This window comes from Zingiber officinale, chromosome 4A, assembly GCF_018446385.1.
Source record: "Zingiber officinale cultivar Zhangliang chromosome 4A, Zo_v1.1, whole genome shotgun sequence".
Taxonomy (NCBI): domain Eukaryota; kingdom Viridiplantae; phylum Streptophyta; class Magnoliopsida; order Zingiberales; family Zingiberaceae; genus Zingiber; species Zingiber officinale.
The window spans coordinates 80,304,467-80,309,373 of NC_055992.1; the positions used below are offsets into that span (position 1 = coordinate 80,304,467).

The 4,907-nt window shown below is 38.6% G+C and overlaps 1 long non-coding RNA gene across 2 annotated transcripts; it reads left to right on the top strand.

The window, feature by feature from the left end:
- Positions 1–1,372: 1,372 nt before the first annotated feature.
- LOC121973390 lies at positions 1,373–3,545 on the top strand. Of its 2 annotated transcripts, none has more exons than XR_006109571.1 (5): positions 1,373–2,413; positions 2,515–2,608; positions 2,806–2,927; positions 3,027–3,134; positions 3,313–3,545. It is a non-coding gene; the product is annotated as an uncharacterized LOC121973390 (long non-coding RNA). The 2 variants fall into 2 exon arrangements; XR_006109570.1 differs by having other exon boundaries at positions 1,375–2,413; positions 2,518–2,608.
- The last annotated feature ends 1,362 nt before the right edge of the window (positions 3,546–4,907 follow it).

A 4,907-nucleotide genomic window follows, 5' to 3' on the forward strand; every position in this document is an offset into this window, starting at 1 on the left:
GAAGGGGACTGCACAGAATGCTTCTGTGCTCGTCGGCTACAGGGACCAGTCGACTGGTCCTGATACCAGTCGACTGGTACATAGCCGTTGGCAGAAATTGGCTTTCTGCAGAGAGCCGTTGGCTGGGTCCAACGGTACACCAGTCGACTGGTGCTTGGACCAATCAACTAGTGTCGGGGTTTAAGTTGATATGTTGATCAACTCTCTCCTCTTATTTATAGGAAGCTTGGGGCATTAGAGCAGGTTACTAGCACTACAACAAAAATAGCTTTTCGCAGCTTGCTATTAACAGCGCACATTAAAAGCATGTCGTTAATAGTATTATTAACGGCGTGCATATTGCTGCGCGCTGTTAATAGTATAAACTTAAAGAAGGAAAAAAATTACGTCCAGATATTAACGGCGCACATTAAAAGTATGTTGTTAATACTATAAATATTTAATAACAATAACGACATGCAAAAATAGGCACGCTGCGAATACTTTTTAAAATTATCAACGGCATGCAGCATGCTGCGATTAGTTTAAAAAAGAAATAAAAAAATTATTACTTTTTTCACGTTAAGTTTAAAAAAACCTAAACGTGAGACCTCTCTCTCACGCAAACTCCTCTGCCGCCGAAGCCCTCTCACGCGAAGCCCTCCACCGAAGTCCTCTCACGCGATGCCCTCCGCTAAAGCCTGATAATGAGTATTTTGGTGCATTATTTTGGCTCTTATTCTTGCAATTTTTACCTTCTCACATACTTAATTTGATGTTTATATTATATTTTGTGAGTAGGAACTCATTTTGGACTTAATTATAAAGTTTCTACAAATTATAGAATTTAATTTCATATTTTTATGCGATTTTGTAGGAAATCAAAAGAGCTATGGATTAGGGTCAAGCCGGACTGAATTTGACTTGATTTGGATGTCAAATGGGGTAGATCAAGCAGAACAGTGTGGACCGTTGATCTAGATCAAGAGAGATCTTGCTCCTTCATTTTGATCTAAGCATCCTGCCCTTGATGAGATCTAAATGCTATGGACCCTTGGATCTAAGAATAAAGGCAGCTTGATCCGAACCACTCATCTCTCCATCAGCTAAATCAGACGGCCAGATCTTCATCATCTCCCTTACAAAGATGGACGGCCCAGATTAAATAAGGAGAAATTCCCCTCTTAAGCAAACACGCGCATAGTTCCCTTCTTCTCACCCTGTCGGCTCGCGTTTCTTCTTCCAGCAACTAGGGCGCGACAACTCTCCTCACCAGCGCATCTTCTTCCTTCCTCACAACCGGCCGGCGGCTTCTTCATCTTTCCTTTCCTCGTCGCCGGCCGGACCTCCACAGCCCACTTCCTCTTCTAGATTTCCAGTGGGGACGGTGAGATCCTTCACTTCCTGACGTTCTTCCTTCACTCTTACCTTCTGGGGTTCAGTTGGTAGCAAGAAGAAGGCAGCACGATAGGATCTCCATGACAGTCCAGTCAACTTCCATCTGAGGGGGTTCCTCAGTGGAAGATTCGCATCATCTTCGTTATCTAAGCAAGCAGCAACCGGCGGTGAGCTTCTGTCCACCAACTTTGGGGGTTCCGAGCCGGGTCTTCATGTGACGACGAGGGTAGTAGTTGAAATCGGAAGCGGAAGTGTGAATTGTGGTTGGAAGTCTTAGTTTATTTTATGTTTACTATTGATGTTTGTTAATTCTTATTAAATGTTTGTAGCAAACTTAGATCCTCATGTTTAGATTGCACACACTTTATCTACTTTGTTTCATGCATATAATGTGTTCGATGAAATGTTTCTTTTAAGTCGTTAGGTTCAATTTGATGAGTTTTAACTTGTTTAATTTTTACTTTGTCTTGTTCTTTCAATTTTGTTAGGTTCTAGTTTTGATTAAATGCAATTAGGATATGTTAGATTAGATTTCTTTAATGCTCTAGATTTTTAATTCAATGCTAATTTATGTTGTCTTTAATTTCATTGCAATCTTAGTTTAAGTTAGAATAGGTTTCCTTATTTGCATCGTCTTTCATTTACTAGGTTAGGTTCATTTAATGTTTTGTTATTTCATTTCTTAGTTTAACTCCATTAATGGTGATATCGTAGCGTAGAGTGACAATGCATTGTCACTTGTTTTCCAAAATCAGTTTAACTCCATTAATGGATATGTTATCTTATTTGAGAAAGTATGACTATTTATAATATTTAGAACTTGCTTTCCAAAATCAGCTTTACTCTATTCCGATATCTCCATATCTCAACTTGCATGTTTGATTGTTTTGGAGATTTTTCGTCTTAATGAGTGATTCACCTTTGTTTAGAACCCTCCTAAGCTGGCTACTCCTCTATTTGATACTAAAATGCCAGAGGACCCTAAGATGGCATACACAGACCTAGATAATCTTCAAATGGTGTTTTGAACGAAGAGGTATTTACTTATATTCGCAAGCATGTTATATATAAGCATGCCACTACATTCATGTCTTTAATTTACTATTGAATTGATAACACTAATTCTTTTCCGCACAGTAGTGTTTGGTCTTGCATTGTGATGGCGTCTGAGTGTTTGCTTGGTCTCTGTTGGCTTGCTACATATCTAGAAAGCTCCATGATTTGTGCTAAGGTAGTTCTTCTCAACGAGCATATCTGAGATAGAACTTCCATGCTACTTGCTTTTCCGAGTTTGATTTGCTGCTACAAGATCGAAAAGATATTATGTAGTTGTTGTTGCTTCTGGTTGAATAGTTTCACTTTCCCGTCTTAGTTTCTTGTATGTTCTTTGTTAAATAATTATGTGGATTTAATTCTTATCGGTAACAGCTGAAGCGTATCCAATTTGGATTTTCCAACTCAAAATATCAGTAGATTTGTTGTGGTAGTACCTTAATAGGATTTGAGACTTCTCCATTCAGGAAGGTTATGCTCGTTTGACTCATATTATGGTAATTATTTTTAATTTTGTATAATTTAAGTAATAAGTAATGATATATGTATCTTTTGAATTGTGTTGTAATGATTTTGTATATATTTCTATATTTAAGGAAAAGACAAGTCCGGTAGATACAAAAATTACAAGATCACAAGTTTGGATTGAAGGTCACAAGAAAAAAAATGGGAAGCCTAGTACTCAAGCTGTTGGAGAGAAAATAGTAAGCATGCCCACTCATTTTAAATTTCTTTAGTATTTTATTCCACTGATCTTGTTTTTCATAAGAATTTATACTTAAGATCTCTATTTATACAACCTAAAATATTTTTTCTATACCTCCTTGTACATGTGTTCAAGCTGTTTTTTACTTGAGAGTTGGTACATGTGTTCAATTTCAGGTGGACCTAATTCGACCAAATGATGAAATGTAGTTTCTCGATGATGCAATAGAAAGCACGGTCGCATGGTTATCTATATTTATAGTATTGTGCGATTGATATATATTATACTAATTTGTTTGGATTGTAAGTTGAATTGTTGTTATGTAATTGCTAGTTTGTTAGATATTTCATATATTGTTTTAGATGTTTTGAGTTTTTGTGGTATAAAGAAAAACTATGACTTTTATTAATTTTGTATGGATTTGATTTGCACTAAATTTGTTGTAAAATTTTAATTTATTATTTTCGTCAATTTTTTTTTAATATAGTTAAGACCATCAACAGCATACGTTTACGTGCTGCAAATAGTATTTTCTGTAGCGCGCAAAGCACGCCGTGGATACTATTATTCGCGGCGTGCTTTGCGTGCTATGGAAAATACTATTATCCGCGGCGTGCTTTGCGTGCTGCGGAAAATACTATCCACAGTGTGCTTTGCACGCCGCGGATAATAGTATCCGCGGCGTGCTTTGCACACCGCGGATAATAGTATCCGCGGCGTGCTTTGCGCGCTACAGAAAATACTATCCGCAGCGCGCAAACGCACGCCGCGGATAATTTATGACTTTCAACAGCTTTTAACTGTGCAGCATGCAATGCACGCTGCGAAAAGTGAATTTGCACGCTGCGAAAAGTCATTTTTGTTGTAGTGTGGTACTGATTGTAAACTCTCTTAGTCTTGCCCAAGAGCTTCTAAGCCTACTCTCTTCCTCCCAATCTAAACTCCATCTTGTAAAGAGGAAGAGATTCTTGTGAGAGGTTTTCTCCACCGAGAAGGAGAAGCTCTAGCCGGAGATTGCCGGGGACTGATCCATAGAAGGATCAAGGGCTTGTCCACCTCAAGGACACGTCGTGGGTAGGAACAAGCAATCTCCGAACCACGTTACATTGAGCGTGTTAGCATTTGTATTCTTGTTTGGTTTTTCTTTGTTTTAGTTTTTGTATTTCCGCTACGCACTAACTTTTTGTAGAGAAGAAAGCAAGTTGGGGGTGGCCTAGCTATCCAACCTGTAACGACCCAATTTTCCCTATTCTGAGTTTCAAACATCCATAAAAATGTTTGAAAATACTGTTAAAATATTCTAGAGATTTTTAGGAATTTTTAGAGTATTTTTACGTAATTTTTGGAGGTCGTTTAGTATTTTTACAAAACCAAGGAAGTTTAAGCAAAAAGTGTTGGAGAAGAGGTTCGAACCCGCGACCTCAGGTCGGACCAAACCAAGCCAAACCGGCTTGACCAGCTGGGATAAGAGATTGATGTTAATCTCATATAGAATTAAATAAGGTTATAGTATAGTTGGGTTATATCCGAATACTTATAAAAGGAAATAAGTTTTGGGATTTTAAGGAAAACCGAACTTTTTCTCCCGAAAACCTAATTTCCTTCGCCTTCTCCTCTCACGAAAGTACTACTCGGGAAACCTAAAGCGAGCTAGGGTTGGAGATTCAGGCGGTGAGAGAGCCAGACTTCCATTCCGGTTGGTCAGTGCGAGTTCCAGGCAGAGGAGAGCTCGCAGGAGCGCTACTCGAAGGCAGAGCCTAGAAGCCCTCCT